This window comes from Tursiops truncatus, chromosome 7 (genome assembly GCF_011762595.2).
Source record: "Tursiops truncatus isolate mTurTru1 chromosome 7, mTurTru1.mat.Y, whole genome shotgun sequence".
Lineage (NCBI taxonomy): Eukaryota > Metazoa > Chordata > Mammalia > Artiodactyla > Delphinidae > Tursiops > Tursiops truncatus.
Genome location: NC_047040.1, coordinates 55,855,299 through 55,869,374, shown reverse-complemented (window position 1 = coordinate 55,869,374; position 14,076 = coordinate 55,855,299). Strand labels below are relative to the sequence as shown.

The following is a 14,076-nucleotide window of genomic DNA, read 5'->3' as shown; positions in this document are numbered from 1 at the left end:
CCTAATCCTCGTGAGGGCTGCACAAATTTCAGAACATTGTGGACAAACAGAACGCTTCAGTACTTTTGAAGGGAAAAGGGAGATTGTGGGGAGGATATTTTACCCAGCTGCCACTGCAAGCATTGTTCTAGATGCATTCTGGATTTTTTTAATTACTCCAAAGACAGTAAAGAAACTATGATCCTTACTTGATAGAGGAGGAACTGAGTGCCAAAAAAGGATGAAGAAAAGGGAAGGAAGGGCTCTCCCCATCTGTACAACTTCCCAGTAGCTTTCTGTTGTTATAAGCAGATTCCCCAGATTCTAGAAGGAAGAAAGTACTGGGCAGGGAAAGGAGAGCATCTAAAACATTGTTTCACAGATGAAGTACAAAAACAACTTGAAGGCAGCGCCCTCCTTCTAGACTGTAAACTCCCCAAGGGAAGGGACCGCATCTTTTACACATCTACTCTCCTGAGCAGCTGGAATGGGGTCTGACACAGGAGAGGCTCACAGTGATTCTTTTAACCATACAAGGCAACACTGGCCTGTGAACTTCCTCTGTAGCTCTTTAGAGGATCCAAGGCATTCTGTCAGTATCGGACACCCAGTGTTTTTAGCAGCTTGATTTTCCAGGCAATAAACTTTGGACAATGCTGTATTCATTAATCACTGAAATGATGCACATCTCTATCTCTTCTCGTTATCCTTCTCTCTTATCATGCTTTCTACTATTTTAAGGCAGAACTGGTAAGTATTGTACCCACTGCAACCACTGGATGACGGGCTTCATCTGGCTTTTTACTAATATTTGTCAAGTTCAAATATATGGTATTCTATTGAGTGCATTAGAAAATTAAGATGGATGGGAATGGATTATGTCTAACATCTTTTATACTACAAACATTATAAAAAGTCTCCACTAGTCTCTAACTAGACCTTCTCCCTTATCTAGTGTTAACTCTAAGAAGCCATTTCAACAAATACTTATCAAGCACCTACTATAAACTTTGTCCTATTCTAGGTGCAAGGAGTAGGGAATACAATGTGATAAGTCAAAGCAGCAGTATAAATAAGCTCTCTGAATCAACCGAGAAGTAACTCATTTTTGCAGTGCTTCCTACTTTTTAAATTGCTTTCACAATACTAGCTCATATTTTTCTTAAGGTCACATCCTCCCCTAGGTGGTAGGTAGAGCAGGTATTATTACCAAGTATTAACAAGTTTGCAAGACTTGCCCAAGTTCTGACAGTGTATCAGTAGGAGAACTAAAGCTAGAGTCCGAACCACAAAGATCTGGCCCAGGACTTGAGTCTCCACTTTCACGATCTATTCCTTTTCCAGGCAGACTGCTTTCCTATATAACCAATGTCATTCAATAACACTGCGATACCTATTCTGAGACCTCACAATCCAACTCATGATGGAGACCCCTGTTGTTCTACATCTCACCCCAAAGTTCCACATGCAATTATTCCACCAGGTTAATGAGTAGAAATGGTTAATGAACTATGAATTCCATACCTAGGGGTTCCACTTATCTATTGCTACATAAATTATTCTGAAACCCAATGGTTTAAAACAACAATTTTACTATGAGTCATGATTCTATCTATCAGGAATTTGGGCTGAGCCTATCATCTATTGATTCATCTATTCCACGTGATGTTGATGGTGATCACTCAGCTATATTCAGCTGGAAGATGGCCTCAATCACATGTCTGACACCTTACAGGGGAAGGAAAATGGCTGTAACACTGGACTTAGCTGGGACTATCAGCCAGAGCACCTGTATGCGACCTTTCCAGTATGGCAGCCTCAGGGTAATCAGACTTTTTACCTGGAGTCTCAGGGCTCAAGAGTGATGAGGTAGAAGCTGCGTGGTCTTTTGTGAACTAGCCTCACAAGTGACATAGCATCACTTCCATCATATTCTTTTGGCCGATGCAGTCACCAGCTTGCTCAGATCCAAGGAGAGGAGACACACACCCCTACCTCTCCATGAGAAGAGTGTTAAAGGATTCATGGCCATGATTTTAAACAGTTCCATATGGGTTTCTTATATTAACTTATAATTCCTCCTCTTAGCCAATGGTGGTCAAGAGAGCTGTCTCTGTTCCCATGCCACCCATTTCCTCTTCTCAAGTCACCTAAATTTGCTAGCCTTCTGTCTGTTCTGCACGCTCGGCATGTTCCTGTCCCCTGCAGTGCTGTGTCGGATGGTCATTTCCTGGATCAGGGCCCTCGTTACATAAGGTTCTCAGCCTTCATCCATGGCTGCATGAGGTATACACTAAGGGACTGAGTCCTCATTACTTTTATTAAAAGGCGCTGGTGCTGGTTGTTTAGTGCCAGGAATGGCTTCTCTCTCCACTAGTGCTACTTTTGCATCGTTCAGTCCCTGAGGCACTCCTATTGTTTCCTTGTATGTATGTCAGCTATGCACCGATCTCTGCCAACTTAGAACTGAGCTCTCAGAGTAGGGTCTTTACCTGTCCTAATAGGATGTTTTGTGTTCCCAACAGTACACTTGAGACCGAATTGCAAAGTAGATAAGAACACAAGCTTTGGGGTCAAAAAGCTCTGGATTTCTAATCCCTGCTCCACCACTGTGTAATCTTGTCCAAGCTACTTCATATCACTGAGCCTTAGTTTCCTAGTCTGAAAAATGGCGACAAAGATATATACTTCCAGTCAAAGGGGTTAAAAGGTTCTATGTAGACAAAGCAATTATCACATCACTGGTACTTAGTAAATACCCACTAAATGGTAACTACAGTAATAGTAGCACTACCAGTAGTAGCAATGGTGGTTAACAATATCTGACAAAGGACTATGATGACATAAAGTAAAGGACTCATGAGCATGCAAATGAATTCCTTTTTCTACAGATATATAAACTGGACTTAAAATATGTATGGATATGAGTATTTTTTAAATGTCCACATGGGTATTTTCTGTCATTCATTCATACCAGCTTTTCAAGTAACTTTTACCAAGAGAATCTACCTATTTTAAAAAAGCATTCAAATGCTGTGGTTGGGCTTGGCATATCACAAAGAATACAGCATGATGAAAATGTCTCTAGAGCATCATAAAGAAACACTTCAATATTTAATATGGGTGGATTTACTCCAAGGGCTGAAACACAGTCTGCCTATCACCAGTTCAGTTTTGAAATACAGTTCTTGGCTCCACTCCGCACTTCAATGAATGTGATCAGTGCAAATTCACAAGATGAATAAATCTTAAAGATACTGAACTAAGGTATTTCCCAACACAAGAACACAGGGAGCAAGACAATCTTGATTAGACGATGCCTGAACTAATATTTCATCTTGGACTAGATGTTGTAAAGTTTCATGTTATTGACTCCCTGTTTGAATCTTCTTTGGAGAAAAGCAATATTCTACTCTGAATTGGTTATTATCACAACATCATCCCCATAGTTAAGATCTGTCAATATTCCTTCATCCGGGAGACGCTTAAGGTCTAAGGTTTTACTGGTCCTGACATGAAGTAATCTGTATCACAATTCACATGCAATTCACATCACTTATACAGTTCAATCTTTCTGAACAAGTGAAAATCCACCCAACAGAGACTATATATACCTGCCATTCATCTACAGCTGTGCAGAAGAAACTGGGTGGAGGATAGAGTTAAGGGCATTTTAGAGGGTCTGAAATTTTACTTCCCAATAGGCAGCAAAGGATGGGATGAAACACTGAAAGTTCCTAGGTTTGGTATAAGTACAGTGTATTAATTTCCTAGGGCTGCCATAACAAAGTACCATAAACTGGGTGGCTTAAAGGAGATTTACTGGCTCATGGTTCTGGAGGCTAGAAATCCAAAATCAAAGTATCAGCAAGATTGGTTCCTTCTAAGAGCTATGAGGGCAAATCTGTTCATGGCTCTCTCCTAGCTTCTGGTGGCCCCAGGTATTCCTTGGCTTGTGACAGCATAACTCCAACCTCTGCTTCCATCTTCACATGGCTGTCTTCTCCCTTGTGCATTTACATCATCTTCCCTCCATGTACATGTACCTCTGTGTCCAAATTTATTTTATACAAAGACATTTGTCATATTGGATTAGGGCCCACCCTTATGACCTCATTTTAACTCAGTTACCTCTGTAAAGGCCCTATTTCCAAATAAGGTCATGTTCTGAGGGGGTTAGGACTTCAACAGATGTTTTATGGGTGACACAATTCAACCCCTAACATTCAATATGCAAAATTGAGAGCAAAACAGAGCAAGGAAATGGCACAGCCATATTACAGCAATGTAGGACCAGGAAAAATGCCAAAGTAATACAAAAGATTATCATTCGTGCCTTCCAAAATTATTTTTCCATTGTTTAGTCTCCTTTTATGCAAGCTACCATTGTTTCACTTTCAATCTCTGTAATTCAAAGCACAGAGAACAATTTGATAACCTTTTTTCCCAGACCTGTCTTGGGATGTCTGGTTCCCAAATAGGTTCTTCTGTTAGGTACAGGATTTCCCTGAGCTTCCTATATTTGTTATTTCTTTAGCAAAAGTGTTTGGAATAACTTGCAGTCAACTGTTCTGTATCATATTCTGCTGAGAATAATAGATGTGTATGGTGATTATCATTAGACTTGAGTTAGTTATAAATTGACAAAATCCTTCCAAACATTGGAAAATTGATCTCATCTTTCTCAGAAGAATGTTTTTCCTCTCTTCACCTCTGGCCTCCAGCTTCTTAGAACCAACACCATTCAGGGAGGGTTTAAATAAAGAATCTACAGCATTTATGATGTTCTTAGGCCATAAATAATGCCTCTGCCAAGGACTGGGCTCTTAGAAATGGACTTTTGCTTTCTCTCAAGTATACTGCAAGGAGGTACACTATGAATCTGGGAATATCTCCTTCCTTTGCCAAAAGTATATGTTTTAAACTTTGGAACCTCCTAAAGGACTAGCCGGCAAATACTGTACGAGAAACGTAGGACAAGAGACCAAGTAATAGAAATCATATCTGAATCCAACTTTGGATATGTGTGAGATTTTGAGATTGTACTCTACAGTAGAAGCAATACCATATAAAGTAGAGCCAATGTAAGAAATGCTTAGACTAATCTTTGTAACTGCATTTTCCCCCTAGATTGGGTGGAGTTTTGACTATTCCAAAGTCAGAAGAGGAGCCACGATTCAAGAGATATGTAAAGAAAGCTTGGAAGAAAATGTCTAGTCTCCAGAACTAAGAGTCAACAGAATTATAACTAATTCTAACAAATTTGAAAACCAAATACCAGAGGACCATATAGTGGTATCATATTTTTACCTGAGTAATTGATATTATAGAAAATCAAGTTGTGGAAGATACCTTTGCAGCAACTGCAGCCCTAGATTCATGTTCAACATGTGGATTTCTGGATCTTTCAAATGGTGCCAACATGTGCTAAATGAAAGAAAAAGAAATATTAGAATCATCTTCCTCAAACTTGACCTACTAATTTCAGTGATAAAAGTCACTCAGCTTAACGGTTGTTTGGCTGCTTGGGCTAGAGTAGTGGCTTTAGATATTTTTCTTTCAAGTGAAATTGTAGCTTTACTGTAATACATTTTATGGCATCTCATAACATTGATATGGTGTAATAACTACAGTTGTGTTACATGATCTCAAAACTAGGACAGCCCTTACAGATTGTCTATCTTTTCAAAGTAGCTTTTACGTACATGATCACTGTATCTCAGGTTACTAACTCAAAAGAATACGGAGGTCCAGAATGGATGTGTGACTTGCCCAAACTCACCCACAAGGCAGAGCCAGGACCTTGCCCTCCATACTCTCTGCATCCTCTTTTCCATTTCTATTTCACATCCATATCACCTCCAAACACTTTGCTCAAATACTTCAGCATCTGAGTCACAGTTGCTCTCTCTCCCCAATCTTCAGCCATCATTCTCAGTAACAGAATCATCCAAGCTGATGACCAGAAAATTTCTCAACAACTCTCATCCTCAACTCCATCACACTTCAGCCACACTTGGATTTTCTCATCACTAAGAACTGCTTACCTCTGAAATCTCTAGTCAGTTTTCCTTTTCTGGCACAATTCTGGCACATTCCTCTCACATATCTACTTAATCTGCCTATTGCAATAATCAGTCAGTCAAAAGAATACCAGCTGAGAACCTACTGCACCCAGGCCTGGGAAATCAGTGTAAGGCCAGCTAACCATGGGCCTAGCGCCCTCTTGGACCTCTTGGTCAGGTAGCAGCTCACTATACACCAGTGCACACCTGCTCTGAAGGCCTCAACTGTCTCCTCAGCAATGGATGGTCACCCTCTCTAGCATCCTAAAATCCTTCAGTTCACTGATCGTCCATCATTCCAATCCCCAAATCCAGGTCACTTCATCGTTCACATTCTCTGCTCCCAGACTACCTTGCTGCTAGATAAGATCATAAAACTACAATGACTAATTCCACCACAAATTCAAATTCTTCAGCTTGATCTAAGAAGTTTAAATTACTTCAAAAGACCCAGAGAGAACCAAAAAATGGATGGAAGTCTTAAAGATGCAGATTTTTGTTGACACAAGATAGCAATTTATAACCAGGTCAGCTAACCAGGAACAGAATAGTAATGAGCTCAGTATTGCTATTGGTAGCATAAGTAGAGTTCAAATCAAAGGTTCCCAAATATGACTGGCTTTAACACCTGAAGAGAATTATTAAAATACAGAGTCCCAAGTCCTACTTCAGACCTACTGGATCAGAACCTCTGGGAGGTGTATTTCTAAAGCTCCCTGATAGATTCTGATACAGCTAATTTACAGGCTGATATTAGGGTCCCATTGGGCTATACTCTTGGCCATACTTTTTTCCAGGACACAATGAGAGGGATTTCTTCACTAAAGAGGAGTCTGGACTGAATTGTCTGCCTTTATATTTTATTTCTTCTTCTTTCTCCTCTACCTGAACCTGAAATCTGTTAATGTTGTCTGTTCTCTGTCCCACATATGGCTCTTAGAACTCAACACACTGATGCAACTCGGGAGCACAATTCCTGCCCAGATCAGCTGTGTGAGTCCAGGGTTCCCGCCAGTCTAGAAATGACAGTGGTGGATGCACATGCAAATCCTACTTATTCCACCTCTGCGGACATGAAGCACCACAACTTCTCTTAATTTTCCCCCTGACAAGGATGGGCTGCCTGCTCTTTATTCTCTTCTGCCCTCTTGCCTCATTTGTAATGACTTTATGTAGCCAAAATGAATGTTTCTTCATTTCTGCCCTTCTAGCAGAAGTAAAAGCAAGATGAACATCACATCTTTGCTGGACTAAACACTTAAATACATTTGTTGCTGCAGTGGCCTCTGTGAACTCTGCCAAGGTGCAGCTTATGTCACTGTTTTGAAACATCTTTATGGTCAGTGAAAAGATCAGCATTACCTCCAGTGATGGTAAGATTCAAATAGCCAGTTCCAGTAACATCCCTGAAGATAAGTCATAGTCTGATCAGTTGATTTATAATAAATCTCCCCTATGTGTATCTTGATAAAAGCAGACTTTTCAGGATTTTTTTAAGTTCCCTATCAAGGCTTTCCTTTTCATATTTTTCAGTTGCCAAATTATATAAAATTATAATTTTCCTCATTTACTATGGATATGATTGACTACATAGTCCTTAAAAAAGTTACCAGCAATTAAAATTACTTGACCCCAATTTCATATACACACAAAAAATAGATAATACTCTAAATGCTATCTCATCTTGTCATTTTTCGTTGAATTACAAAAGGTTTCACACAGGTCAGCATTGCTGGTGCCTCCTTACTTTCATTTCTGTAACAATCTTCTTTATTATTAATAAGGTGATGGCAATAAAAGTAATAATAATGTCTGCATTTTTTTCCCAAGAGCACAAACGTCTTGGCTCTGAGTACCAACATGCACTAAAATATATGACAGATGCTGTGTATCTTTCTTTTTTTTTTTAGCATCTTGAATGTCTTAAACAATTTTCCTTTAGTTACTATGGAAGTTCCTAACAATCCCAGTTACTAAAGGCAAGAGATTGGTAAAAAAAAAATTAAATTTTCCTTCTTTCCTTTTGTCCTTTTAACAGAGCGGCCTCACATTTTCGATCTTTCAAGTCTCATATACACATCACAAATTATTTGAAATTTGAATGTTATTAGAGAAATAATTCTGTTTTCTTCTCAAGGAAGAATAAAAACCTAATTTATGTAGGAGTTTTTCTAACAGGAGAAAATGGTCATGACTTATGGAGACGTAAGCTATGTCTTTGAGAAAAAGCTGGGCTTCAGGCCCACAGTCTGGACTATTCTCTTCTCACCCAGATTCATTCACTGTATTCTTCCCTTATTAAATCAGCCTTTTGGAAATGTTACTTCTCTTTGAGTCATCTGGTAGACCACTTACCATCAAAGAAATAGACTTTGATTTGTTGGTTATTTCTTTCTAGGCACCAAACTCACGAATCCAGAGGCAGCCACAAGACGAATGAGTCACCAGGTGCACATCAAGTTCTGAAGTACAGAAAGATAAGAATGATTAAATAAAAGCCCCCATTTGGTTCAGATTTTATTTTTTATTCATTTCAATTTGTTAAACATTTATAGAACTTTTAGTGTCCTGGAATAAGTTCCCTTGAAAATTGAGCCTGGGGCAAGTCTTAAATTCTAAGCTTTACTGGGAGATATAATTCCAGGGCAGTGTGAGTGATAGAAAAGAGAGCGGAAGCAGGTAAGATTGGGAAGCACATACAAGGTATTGTGTTACAAAATTAGTCATTTCACAAAGAGACACAGTCTCTTGGGATAAGCTATACAGAAAGCTTTCTCTTGGTATTGTCCATCAAGGGGTGGAAAAGAGAGATAAATTAACCATTAGCTTCCTCCCATCTATTATATCCCGCAACCATAAGTTGCCATCTAGCAACTGGAGTGGAAGAAGAAATCCAGAGCTCTAGAGAGACATAAAGGCCAGAGAATCTGAGGTGGCACAAAAGAGGTGTCTTGATACATTTATCATGTACAATGAAAGTCCTTTTATAGTACATTTCCTAGTCAAATATGACTATCAAAATTAAAATTAAATATATCCTACCTGTATTTTCAAATCACAACTAAGAAAAAAGTAACTTTTGATCACTGGTTGCCTTTGAAGAAGACATATGTAATAGTATATAATTTTTTTAGGAATTGTTTTTACCTGTGAATTTCATTTCTAGTATTGCTAAACAATAAACGTCAATCAAAGAAAAAACAGTTGATTTTTCTAGAGAAGACTGCTGAAGCCTCTCTAGACTAGCAGAATTAATAAATATTAAACAGAAGCTTCTAAGGAAACATTCAAAAATCAAGTGAGTTCTCTAGGTGGTCACCTATGGGAAGGTGGTTAGGGATGACTCTAACTTCCTTAACAAAATGTGAGTATCATGTCCACTGTTATGGGAGAAGGAGGGAGAAATTTAGGAAGAACAGATTACTTCCTTCATTAGTATGCAAATAAATTATTTATATGCAAATAATATGAGCAGCACTGTGGTTATAATACTTGGTCTTACAAAGAAATCGTTTAAATTCATCTGCCTGGGGGAAGAAAAAAAGCTTTTTTTTTTTACTATCCTACCAAACTTTCTACTGAATTATTTGGGCCAGAATAACTCTGCATCTGATGTAATCTGAACCAGTATTGTTGGACATATCTTTAATTGTGATTAAAACACTTCAGCTCAGTCTAATTTCTTTCTGCTTCAAGGGTGTCCAAATGTCCTGAAGGACAGATAACTCCATCCATAACTACCATCACCATTACCACCATTAAGTATTTGGATAACATAATATCTGATGTTAAAGAAGTCATTTATTTGAAAAGCATAGAAGACAACTTAATTCTGCTATGTACCAAGTCTTACTTGCCATGAATTAGCAGTTCAAGGTGCTTACACTGTTAACCCCAAATCTTTGGACTACTTTTATTTTCAGTTCGTCCAAAAATTCTCGAAAAAAATCTATTACTTACATGTGGTAATTCTCTACCTACAAGGAGAATAAGGAGTCTGCTCAGGCCATCCAAAATAGTAATAGAGGACCTTATCTTGTTATAGGACTACTCCACACAAAAGATGTCCTAGTTTGCTAGGGTTGCCATAACAAAGTACCACACACAGACTGAGTGGCTTAAACAACAGAAATTTATTGTATCATTTTCCAAAAACCAGGAGTACAAAATCAAGGTGTTGGCAGGGTGGTTTCCTTCTGAGTGCTGTGAGGGAAGGATCTGTTCCAGGCCTCTCTCCTTGGCTTGCAGATGGCCATCTTCTCCCTACGTCTCCTCACAATGTCTTGCCTCTATGCATGTCTCTGTGTCCAAATTTTCCCTTTTGGTAAGGACAACAGTCATATTGGATTAGGGTGCATCCTAATGATCTCATTTTAACTTGATTACCTCTGTAAAGACCCTCTCTCCAAATAAAGTCACATTCTGAGGTACTAGGGTAAGGACTTCAACATATGAATTTGGAAGGGGACACAATTCAACCCATAACACTCCCTAACACTCTTGCATTTTGGTTATATTATCTGCAAAGATGGGTTCCACTGGGGTAATGGCAAAGGTCAGAATGCAAGCTCCAGTGTCCAGTCACAGCCCCTGGCTAACTGTGAGACCTCAAACGAGTCACCCAACCTCCTTAAGCTCCATTTCTTCACCTGTAAAATGGGAATGATAATAGTTCCTACCCCACAGGGTGGCCGTGAGGAGTAAACTGTCAACCACGTGAAGTGCTTAGCCCAGTGTCTAGCACATAGTAAGTGCTCCTAATACACTAGCTATTGTTAGCATGAATTTTTTAAAATTAATTTTTTTTGGAGTATGGTTGCTTTACAATGTTGTGTAGCCTCCACTGCACAACTATTAGCGTGAATTATTAACCTAAAATGATCAGTCTAAACTGAAAAGTAAAGCTCACAAACCCAAGGGTGGGAGAAAACAGTTTCGAGCTTTCCTCTCTCACCAATTTACAGCCCCCTCTACTTAGGCTGCCTTTTAGATTAAGGTGGACTCTCAGAGCCAAGTTCTCAGGAGTGGCTGATTTAGAATTACAGTGGCTGATCTCCACATTATTCCACCTTTAATGCTACAAGATTTCCTAAGAGGCAGAGCTGAGGTCACTGAATTTACTGACCAAATGTCCTACTTTACATGGTGTCCTTTATACTGAGATATTGTGCTACACAGCTTTCTTCTCGTAATAACTGCTTTTCCATATCTCAGAAAGTCAGCTCTACTCTACATATCTTATTTCAAGCAGTTCATATTTTCTCTTTTGTTCAGCCAAAATTAGATTACCAATTTTTTTGCGTATGTGTGATTGTGGTTGAAGTTTTTTCCCCAAAACCTTCCTTTACAAATTCATTAATATTCATGGAGTTTATATATTAAATTTACATAAGTCTGTGATAAGAGGGAAGTCTCTGCTCCCAAGATTCTAATCTTACATTAGGAGTCTCTGAGGCTTGTTATAAATATTTGTTTTTATTGTTTTGTTTTCATGCTTGGCTTATCTCCTACCTTTTCGTGGAGCCAGGAATAAAAACAGAAAGATCCGGGCAGTGGATAGGTCTCTGACCACCCCAATGAGTCTCCTTTCTTGGTGTATCTCAGAACTACTCAGTCTGACATGCTCAAGAGATGTGCTTTCTGGGAGAAAGTCTACAACGTTATTAAAGCATCTAGGGCTAATTTATGACTTTTGTGGTCCCCTCCATTAAAAATAAAAATAATAATAATAATAACTATACTTTTCAACTGCACTGGTATAAGGATGTATATACTAATGTTATATACTGAAATATTTTCTTCAACCTAAAAGCTTATTTTATTCTTCTGATTTTAAAAGAAATTAAAACAATTTCATGGGCCCCTAGAAGTATTGTGGGCCCTCGGCACTGTATCTACTGTGCCTAATAGATGTCGGCCCTGAAAGCATGAGAGGAGCTATAGTATTTCATTTAAGGTTCCTAGTTGTTGACTACCTTAACCAACACATTATATGGCACCAAAGATGCACTTGACTTTTATAACCCTTCTGTTAGTGGCTACAACCTAAAGTCCTATAAGAAAGAAAAGAAGACACAGGCCTATGGGGCTCTGTATTCCAGCATACAGTTAGAGCAAGGATTACACAAACTCTCTGCACATATTCATACTTATCACATCTCAGTTTTAAATTCTCTCTGAATTTCCTTTATAGTTGTATAAATATAAAAAATAGCATTTGCTGCTTTTTAAAGTACACCTTTCATGCATCAAAGTTACTGATGAAGAAAGGAAACTAACATTTCCTGAGAACATACTATGTATCAGGCATTGTCCTGGGTGCATTCACATAGATAGTCCAGGGGGACAAAGACTATTATCCTCATTTTTATGTATAAGGATGGAGACTAACTAGGTCAAGTAACTTGCCTAAGATAACAGGATTTAGTAATGGTGGAGCTAGGATTCAAATCCAGATCCTTTTGATGTCAAAGTCAATGCCCTTTCCATATACCCTGAGAAAACCATAATTCAAAACGAGTCATGTACCACAATGTTCATTGCAGCTCTATTTACAATAGCCAGGACATGGAAGCAACCTAAGTGTCCATTGACAGATGAATGGATAAAGAAGATGCAGCACATATATACAGTGGAATATTACTCAGCCATAAAAAGAAATGAAATTGAGTTATTTGTAGTGAGGTGGATGGACTTAGAGACTGTCATACTGAGTGAAGTAAGTCAGAAAGAGAAAAACAAATACCGTATGCTAACACATATATATGGAATCTTAAAAAAAAATGGTTCTGAAGAACCTAGGGGCAGGACAGGTATAAAGATGCAGACGTAGAGAATGGACTTGAGGACATGGGGAGGGGGAAGGGTAAGCTGGGACGAAGTGAGATAGTGGCATGGACATATATACACTACCAAATGTAAAATAGATAGTTAGTGGGAAGCAGCCACATAGCACAGGGAGAACAGCTCGGTGCTTTGTGACCACCTAGAGGGATGGAATAGGGAGGGTGGGAGGGAGATGCAAGAAGGAGGAGACATGGGATATATGTATATGTATAGCTGATTCACTTTGTTATAAAGCAGAAACTAACACAACATTGTAAAGCAATTATACTCCAATAAAGATGTTAAAAAAAAGAGGTTACTGAATCCTTAAAGCATATATTCTCAAGGAAGTAGTCTTAAATAAGGTCAAAGGTTTATATACAAGTATTTTTGCCACAGTGTTATAAAAGCAAAAATGTTTCTAAAACATGGAAACAACCAAAATATCCAAATATAGTAAAGTTAGTTAAGTAAACGATGGTATTCCCAATTCAATAAATTTCATGAAGCCACTAAAAATAATCTTTTTGAAAAATATTTAGTGACATGGAAAATGCTGGTAATGCAATGTTGAGTGAAAACGCTGACACAAAACTGTACATGAGTTTGACCCCAATTAGATAGAGAATTTTCTTAAGAATACTGTTGTGATTATCTTCCCTTAGGAAGAGACCATTAGTCATAATGAACATGTTTTAGTTGATAATGCTCTGCTTTCAGCAAATAAATTAGAGAAAACTTTCATGTATCAGCATTACTTGGCTTAAAGAATGTTTCAATTCCTACTATTAGTTCCCTAAGCATAAGAAAGGAGGTGAGTCAATAATAATTGGACTCCACTTCTCTGAGTAGGTCTTAGGAGTAAATAAGCCAATGAAAAGTAACACCCATTTCTGATGTAGTAACACTGAACCAGTGGGGAGCCAGCAACTGCTCGTGGACCCCTTGCAAAGCCAATGTTCAAAAGAAAATGAAAAATTATACATCTACCCCATCTAGAAAGAAAGAAATCACAGTCATAGCAGTAGTTATCTCTGAGAAATGGCACTATGGATAATTTATTTCATTGTTATGTTAATAGGCATGTGTCATTTTGATAATTATGGGAAAAATGTTTTTGTTTAATTGGGTTTGTTTGTTTGTTTAAATAAAGGAGCCAGTGCTTAAGACTGTGGAGTGCAAGAACAGAAAAATCAAAAAAGACTCA

General features: G+C 38.3%; 1 long non-coding RNA gene across 2 annotated transcripts in view; it reads right to left on the bottom strand.

The window, feature by feature from the left end:
• Positions 1-14,076, bottom strand: part of LOC109547817 (uncharacterized) — a 276,566-nt gene that overhangs the window by 211,575 nt on the left and 50,915 nt on the right. For both annotated transcript variants that reach the window (XR_012333062.1, XR_002173746.3), the window contains 2 exons: positions 8,400-8,506; positions 5,332-5,406 (listed from right to left, as the gene is read on the bottom strand). This is a non-coding gene — a long non-coding RNA (uncharacterized lncRNA). The remainder of the gene's footprint in view (positions 1-5,331; positions 5,407-8,399; positions 8,507-14,076) is intronic.